The sequence below is a fragment of the Lathyrus oleraceus genome, chromosome 5 (assembly GCF_024323335.1).
Source record: "Lathyrus oleraceus cultivar Zhongwan6 chromosome 5, CAAS_Psat_ZW6_1.0, whole genome shotgun sequence".
Taxonomy (NCBI): Eukaryota; Viridiplantae; Streptophyta; class Magnoliopsida; order Fabales; family Fabaceae; genus Lathyrus; species Lathyrus oleraceus.
This window is the reverse complement of record NC_066583.1, coordinates 570353234-570362597: the sequence shown is the minus strand read 5'-3', so window position 1 is coordinate 570362597 and position 9364 is coordinate 570353234. Positions and strand designations below refer to the sequence as shown.

Below are 9364 nucleotides of genomic sequence, written 5' to 3'. Positions count from 1 at the left end.
AGGTGACCTTGTGCTCAAGAAGATTTTGTCGTTCAAACCAGATTCTAGGGGAAAATGGACTCCCAATTATGAAGGCCCATATGTTGTTAAGAGAGCCTTTTCAGGCGGTGCTTTGATTCTTACAACTATGGATGGCGAAGAGTTCACTCGTCCCGTGAATGCAGATGCAGTCAAGAAATACTTCACCTAAAAAGAAAAGAATAACTCGCTAAGTTGAAAACCCGAAAGGGCGATCCAGGAAAAAATTAGAGACATAAAAATAGAAAAGATTTCCCAATAAGTTGAGTACCCCACCTTGGGGCAACTTATGCAAAAATTAGGGATTATGGCAAGTAACTACAGTCTATTGATCGTCCAATTTTGGAGACTTTGTAGAGCATAAGGGTTGACGTCAATTCATCATCCCAGCAGTGGTCAAGAGCACATTGGATATCAAGAGTTGGTAGAAGGACTAAGGATCATTTGTATTCAATGTAACCCTTTTCCATGTAAATTACCATTTTCAACTTTGTAAAATTCTGTGAAGTCTTGTCATTTACAGACTACCATCCCACTAAATAAAGTTGAGCTTTTATCCAATTGTTTTTACTCTTATTTACTTCAGCCAATAGTTTAAATTTTATTATGATCATTTTGAAAATTTAAATTTTTTAATCAAAATCATTTTTTCTCAAAAAACATATAAAAACAAGAAATTTTCAAAGCAAATTTAAAAGGAAGTATCAACAGCACTTCGAAGTGTAGCAAGTCCTTAAGTGTGAAACATCAGAGGTTCCCCAAGCAGTTGACCCTTCGGGTACCCCTAGTTGTTTGTGTTGATCCGGTTCCCCTGCGGAGTGTTTGTTCCCTAGCAGAGTTCTGATTCTTTTTCCCAACTAAGTTGGTTAATTCAGTACCTTGCGGCGTGTTATTCCCCGACAGTGTTTCTGTATTCCCCAACGGGGTGGATCTTCAGCAGAGTAAGATCGTTTCCCCAGTAGATCACATTGGTTTCCCCACCAGTCGCCATCCGCCTCGCTCCCAGTCAGAGTTCCCTCCTGGTTTCTGAGCAGCTATTTTGTGATTATCTTCTGCATGGTTGTCTCCCATTTAATATGGTGTTGACCTAAAATTCCCTGCAAGCTCGATAACTCCGCCTCCCCTCAGCAGATCTCCTCCCTCGGCTAGATTTGAGCCTTTGGTTTGTGATTTCTCTGTTCTCCAGCAGTTGTCTCCCTCTTTTTGTGGATTGACCGGGGATTGTACCGATGATTCAAATTCTTTGCGACACCTTTGTATCCTCTATGATTGTTTTGTCAGCATAATCATCATATACATATACATTCATATAATTTCATAATTGCATATTTGCATATCTGATTGACTTGTTGGTTTGAGATTCTCATTCTTTGTATGATGTTACTTTATCCCCATACAGATTTCGGTGTCTGTCTTCCCTCAATTATAGAGCGTCATCCCCTTAGGCAGAAAGACTTTAACCTTTCTCCTTTTCCCCACTAAGTTTGTTTCCTCGTGGATGATTATTATTTCAGTTTCCTTTCCAGTTGTTTATCTGGATGGAATCACTCCCCTTGAGTTATATCCTCATTGGGTTGAGTCTTGATTGATTGTTTCATTCTAGCTCTTACCTAGATAGATGCTTTGAGTCTCCTAAGAGTTTATTGCCCAATAACTGGTAATATTCTTCTTAGTTTGCAGTTTGTTACTTCTTGCCCAATACCCGGCAATAGTATCCCTGTTTTCTCCTCAGTAGAGTCCCTAGTGGATCTATTCCTCCGAAAATATATCCTTGATATGTTCACCCTAACCGGTGACGAATATCTTTCCCTCCCCTGTTGAGTTTATCCTTGATATGTTCATCCTAACCGATGACTGATACTCTCACCTTTGGTATTCTACCCAGTAAAAAGGTAGTTGTAATCCCTATTCTTGTTCCCTAGAGAGTTAATCCTTGATATGTTCATCTTAACCGATGACAGGTTTCCTTCTCTTTGCGGTCTTCTACCCAGTAACCGGTAGTTGTAAATCCTGCTTTTTGTCCCCTTCGCAGAGTTAATCCTTGATATGTTCACCCTAACCGGTGACAAATTTTCTCTTTGATGGTATTCTATCCAGTAACTGATAGATGTAATTCCTATTTTTTCTCCTCTCAGAGTCTATCCTTGATATGTTCATCCGAACTGGTGACTAATTTTCTCTTTGATTGGTCTTCTATCCAGCATTCGATAGATGTAATTCCTACATTTTGCTCAGTTGGTTTATCCTTGATATGTTCATCTTAACCGATGACGGGTATCCTCCTTGACATTTCTCAGGCAAGTCTATCCTTGATATGTTCATCTTAACTGATGAGGGATTTTCTTCCCTGTTGAGTTTATCCTTGATATGTTCATCTTAACTGACGACGGATACTCTCACCTTTGGTCTTCTGCCCAGTAATTGGTAGTTGTAAATCCTATTTTCTGCAGTTTTCCCCAGCAAGGCTATTCTTACTCAGTAACCGGTAATGAATACTCCCTTCTGTTGGTGCTCAGCGAGCCATCCTTGATATGTTCATCGTAACCGATGACGAATGTTCTCTCTGTCAGATCTTTATTATCTCCTCACCCAGTAACATGTGGTAGATAATAGATTTTTGCTCCTCATGTGTTGAAGTTTATCACTTCCCCAGTTGAGTTGAGTGTGCATTTCCTTAGTGAAACCGCTTTTCCTGCATGATTTAAGTACTTCAGTTTTATCCTGACTTACTCGTATCCCCTGCAGATGTTGTTGTTTCCCCGACTGAGTCTTTCCAAGTTTGTATGGAATTCCTCGAGTCCCCCAATAGTTTTAAGTCGTAGCCTGACCTACGCATAACTCCTTTTATCTCCCAGAGTCTCTGTCTCCCTAGTGAGTTTTCCTTATGGAATGCATTATACTCCTGCGGACTTTCGGTCTCTCTGATTTCTTTTCCTTTGTGGCAATATTTCCTGATAACACGAAATTATATCGCTTTTTAAGACTTAATTCAATTAAATTATTTTATCATTTACGCTAGTTCATCTCATTTTATCAGATATTATGCAGTATTCCTCTTCTATTTATATCAGGTACCCATTTTGAAGCAAAAGTGAAAAAGGGAAGAAAAGGAGGTGTAAAAAGGAACAAAAAGGAGAGAAAAGGAACCAAAGGCCAAAGCCCAGCCCAAAGCGCACAAGTCACCAATGCTGTGCCTGTGACGGACGTCACAGGACGCGTGACGAGCGTCACGCGAAGTAGCCTTGTGACGGACGTCACACATGGTGTGACGAGCGTCACACCAGTCCACTAGCTTTTTGGCGCAAGTTACGCTCTCAGAGGAATGGAAGTAACGTTGAGGACTTCGTGTCCTATTCCCAAGCCGTGAATTTAGCACGCTGAAGACTCGTGGAAAAGAAGAAAAAGGCAGTTAGTAGCACTACTATAAATAGCTACCCTAATCCCTCTCGTTTGCTCTGCTCCCTTTGCCGTTTACACACACCGAAGCTCTGCCGATTTTCTGTTCAAGCTTTTGCTTATTTTTCTTTTTCCAGCAGAATTAATATTGTTTATTTTATTTGTTTATTTTGCAAGTTTTATTTTCTTCTTCCCTTGCAAATTTACCTTTCCCGTTTTTAATTTTTAGATATTTTTCGCGTAGTAGTTTCTACACCGGAAACTACTGTGCAACTTTATACCGGATTTAACCTTACGTTATATTCGAGTTTTTTTTTTATTTCCTTGATTTAATTTACTGTTTAATTGAAGAATCGAAGAACAAATCCTACCGGCTTGTGGAGGAGTGTTCAAGACCTTTGTATTACGCATTCAGGTTCTCTAATTGTTATTTAATATTTAATGTTTTACTCTATTGTTTATTTACATTGCCTGCCTGAAATGAGTCTGTGTATGCATGATAATAATTATTATTTAGTTAGCATGTCTGGCTAATTCGCCTAGGTATCGGTATGTAAAGTAAGCAGAAAAAGGGGTCAAGACTGAGTCGGTCTATTCAAACTTAAAATTAGAATCAATCTTTTTATGGTCTTAATTTACAGGTTTAATAACAAGATTTTTTACAAAAGTAAAAGACATAAAGAAGTTGAAACCAACAGAGCGAGAGTTTGAGGTTTTAACTGGACAGTGTAAGTTAGTCATTAAGTCTATCTCAGGGCGAGAGCAAGTTTTAGAATTAATTAAATTCTGACCTTTTTCCAAAAAGTATTTTTAAAGATTGAATGTGAGGACGAGAGTTAAGCATTTAGATTTAATTGTATAACCTAAGTCAACAGAGCGAGAGTTTGAGATAAGGGTGTCTAAAACGGTCAGTATTTTCTTAAAAAGAGTTTCTGCAACTTTATTGTTTTCAAAATATGATTTTTGACTTAATTATAAGTGACAGCTACATTAATATAAGATCATGGTTTCTTCAACAGAGCGAGAGTTTGAGATAAAACCTTTAACCAATAAAGTTAATCGAAACGATTTATTTTAAAACCGAGAGACCGACAAGGAATTGATTCCCTAGTTTTGACGAACTACATACCGATATCCGTTTTATTGATATTTAATCTAGATATTAGTTTAGCTCTTAGTTTTTCCCCAAACAATCAAACATTTTCACCTTAGATTTACGTAGTAACTTTAGATAACGGTACATCGATTCATAAGTCCCTGTGGGATCGATATCTTTTAAAACTACGCGATAGAACTGTGCACTTGCAGTTTGTATCCCATTCTCGACTCACCCAGTCGAGCGATCAAGTTTTTGGCGCCGTTGCCGGGGACTTTTATTCAATCGATATCGTAACTCTTCCGTTACGCTGTAGAGACTAAGGTTTCTTTTTCCTTCTATTCTTTCTTTCGTTGATTTGTATGCCACGCACTCGCTCTCAAGGTGAACCGCTCTATTTACGAATCAACGATATCGAACTATATCTCCGAGTCTTACGACGAATTCGGGAATATCGTGCTGAAAACAATCTCCCTCCTATAAACCTTCCTGATATCAAAAACATTTTTCCTTCTTTAACCGAGATGGCAGAACCAGCTCGTGCTCTTAGAGATTACGCCGCTCCATCGCAAGATGAACCGCATTCAAGTATTGCTCCGCCCGCAATCGAAGCAAACAACTTTGAACTTAAACCTTCGCTGTTGCAGGCTGTGCAACAGAACCAATTCTCTGGAAATCTTACCGAGGATCCAAACCTTCATTTATCCGTATTTGTTCAATATGCTGATACTGTTAAAGCTAATGGTGTCACTTCAGAGGCAATTCGACTTCGTCTTTTTCCTTTCTCATTAAGAGATAGCGCTAGAAGATGGCTTCAATCTCTCCCTTCCAACTCAGTCACCACATGGAACGAGTTGAAGAAAGTTTTTCTTGCCCGATATTTTCCGCCAAGCAAAACAGCTATGTTAAGGGCCCAGATAAACGGATTTAAACAGAAAGACAACGAGTCTCTTTTCGAAGCATGGGAAAGATACAAAGACATGATGAGACTTTGCCCACACCATGGTTTGGAAGACTGGTTAGTAATTCACACATTTTATAATGGTCTCTTATACAATACAAGGTTAACAATAGACGCCGCTGCAGGTGGTGCACTAATGAACAAACCTTATGCTGACGCTTACCAGCTTATCGAGAGCATGGCCCAAAACCACTATCAGTGGGGAACCGAACGAACAACAGTGGAAAAACCTCAACCGAAAACTGGCATGTACGAGATAAGTAACCTTGATCACGTTAATGCAAAAGTGGATGCTTTGGTCCAGAAAATTGAAAGTTTAAACGTATCACCACCAACCGCCGTGGTTGCTATAACTCAGAATTGCGAGGTCTGTGGAATCCAAGGCCACACTCCTGCGGAATGTCAACTCTTGACTGGAATCCAAACAGAGCAGGTAAACTATGCTCAAGGAAGCCCCTATTCGAATACCTATAACCCAAATTGGAAGAACCATCCAAACTTTTCATATAAGAGTAATAATGCTTTATACGCACCCGGACAGTCTCCGAATCAAACCCCATCTATACCTCCGGGATATCAGAAACCAAATCCTAACAATAATACCCCTAGAAAATCCAACTTGGAAATCATGATGGAAAACTTTATAGCTTCCCAACAACAAACCAATAAAGATTTCTTAAACCAGAACATACACACTGGCGAACAACTTAAACAACTCGCAAGCAAAGTAGATGCCTTGGCTACCCATAACAAAATGTTAGAAACACAAATATCTCAAGTAGCTCAACAACAAGCACCTACTGCTGCACCAACTGGTACATTCCCTGGACAGCCCCAACCTAATCCGAGAAGCCAAGCTCATGCAATTATATTAAGAAGTGGAACGGAAGTAGAAGGACCGTCTGATCCAAGGATAGAAAACCAAAACCCTGAGAAATCCACTGAGGAAAGTGAACCTAAGGAAAAGGAAGAGAGTAATAAGGAAACCCTAGAAAAGAAGGAACCTTATGTACCTCCACCACCTTACAAACCACCTATACCTTACCCTCAAAGGCTTGTTAAAACCAAAGATGTAGGTCAATTTAGAAAATTTGTTGATCTCCTTAAACAATTAAACGTTACAATTCCGTTTACCGAAGCTATTACGCAGATGCCCTCATATGCTAAATTCTTAAAAGAAATTCTTTCTAATAAGAGGAAACTTGAGGATAGCGAAACTGTTACACTCCCTGCCGAATGTAGCGCTATAATCCAAAACATGCCTCCTAAACTCAAGGATCCAGGTAGCTTCTCTATACCCTGTCACATAGGAAAATTTGTCATCGACAAAGCCTTATGCGATTTAGGAGCCGGAATTAGCGTTATGCCTTTATCCATATGTAAGAGACTGGAAATGGGAGAATTAAGACCGACCAAGATGTCTGTACAACTAGCGGATCGTTCCATCAAATATCCTGTAGGAATCCTTGAAAACGTTCCCGTACGCATAGGTCAGTTTTACATTCCCACTGACTTCACAATTATGGACATTAGAGAAGATGATACTACACCTATTATACTAGGAAGACCATTCTTAGCAACTGCCGGTGCAATCATAGACGTAAAACGAGGAAGACTCACCTTCGAAGTAGGTGAAGAGAAAATTGAATTCATTCTTTCCCAATTCTTGAAAGCACCTGCAATAGAAGATACATGTTACTTCATGGATATCATCGATGAATGCATAAAAGAAGCAGAGTCAGGAGAAGACAAATCATCAGACTATCTTTTAGAAGACAAATCTAAACAATGCTTAGCAGTAACACCAGATCCTACGCAGTGTCTTAACAAACCAACCCCTGATTTGAAAACACTTCCCAAAAATCTGAGATATGAATTCCTAGACTTAGAACTTGAACGACCTGTGATAGTCAATGCAGATCTAGGAAGACTCGAAACAGAAAAACTCCTACATATCTTAAGAAAATATCCAACCGCACTAGGATACCACATAACCGATCTTAAAGGAATAAGCCCTTCTATTTGTATGCACCGCATCATGTTAGAAGAAGACGGTAAAACCTCTAGGGAACACCAGAGAAGACTAAATCCGATCCTAAGTGAGGTAGTAAAGAAAGAAATAACCAAGTTATTAGAAGCAGGTATTATATATCCTATATCTGATAGCAAATGGGTTAGTCCTGTACACGTTGTACCAAAGAAAGGAGGCATAACCGTTATTGAAAACGAAAAAGGAGAAACTATAACTAAACGAATCGAATCGGGATGGAGAATGTGCATTGATTATAGGAAACTAAACAAAGCAACCCGAAAAGATCATTTCCCTTTACCATTCATTGACCAAATGTTAGAACGATTAGCAAAACATTCACATTTCTGTTATTTAGACGGTTATTCAGGCTTCTTTCAAATACCAATTCACCCTGATGACCAAGAAAAGACAACATTCACATGCCCTTTTGGTACCTTCGCGTATAGACGAATGCCGTTTGGTCTGTGTAATGCCCCTGCCACTTTTCAAAGATGCATGATGGCAATTTTCGCCGACTTTCTCGAAAACATCATGGAAGTATTCATGGATGACTTTTCTGTATACGGACAAAGTTTCGAAGAATGCCTTGAAAACCTGGAAAGAGTTCTTGAACGATGTGTAAAAGTAAACTTAGTACTTAATTGGGAAAAGTGCCACTTTATGGTACAAGAAGGCATTGTTTTAGGACACATCATCTCGAACAGAGGAATTGAAGTAGACAAAGCCAAAATAGAGGTAATCGAAAATCTTCAACCCCCAAGAACCGTGAGAGAAGTACGAAGCTTTTTAGGACACGCCGGTTTCTACCGACGATTCATCAAAGACTTCTCTAAGATAACTAAACCCTTAACCGGACTGTTGATGAAAGATGCCGAATTCATATTCGACGATAACTGTTTAAAAGCATTTCGAACTCTTAAACAAGCATTGATCTCCGCACCCATTATGCAGACACCAGACTGGAATGAACCATTCGAAATAATGTGCGATGCCAGTGATTATGCTGTAGGTGCTGTTTTAGGACAAAGAAAGGATAAAAAGCTTCATGTTATATATTACGCTAGCAGAACCCTGGATGAAGCACAGATGAATTATGCCACAACCGAGAAAGAACTCCTAGCAGTGGTATTTGCGCTAGATAAATTTCGTTCTTACTTGGTAGGAGCCAAAATAATAGTTTACACTGATCACGCTGCTATCAGGTACCTTCTAACAAAAAAGGATGCTAAACCTAGACTCCTAAGGTGGATCTTGTTACTACAAGAATTCGACTTAGAAATCAAGGACAAGAAAGGAACTGAGAACGTAGTAGCAGACCACCTCTCTAGACTTGAGAACCTTGAACCAGAAAGAACATCCATTAATGATGATTTCTCGTATGACAAACTCATAGCTACTTTGGAAGAGAACAACTCCGACATGCAAATAGAAACCACCTTAGCTATATCTGTCATACCATGGTACGCTGATCTAGTCAATTATTTAGCTGCCGGAATAGTTCCACCTACTTTATCTTACCAGCAGAAGAAAAGATTCTTCCACGACATAAAACACTATTACTGGGATGATCCCTTACTTTTCAAAAGAGGTCCCGATGGTATTTTCCGTCGATGTGTACCCGAAGAAGAGGTAGAAAATATAATCCAACACTGTCACTCCGCGCCTTATGGTGGACACACAAGTACATCCAAGACCTGCTCTAAAATCCTACAAGCTGGCTTTTATTGGCCAACTATATGGAAGGACGTACATGCGGCTATTAAGGAGTGTGACAGATGTCAACGCACGGGAAACATATCTAGACGTGACGAGATGCCACAAAATGGTATTTTGGAAGTAGAGATTTTTGACGTGTGGGGAA

The 9364-nt window shown here is 39.4% G+C and overlaps 1 pseudogene; it reads right to left on the bottom strand.

The window, feature by feature from the left end:
* Positions 1 to 5419: 5419 nt before the first annotated feature.
* LOC127089152 (uncharacterized) lies at positions 5420 to 5519 on the bottom strand (annotated as a pseudogene).
* Positions 5520 to 9364: the final 3845 nt, after the last annotated feature.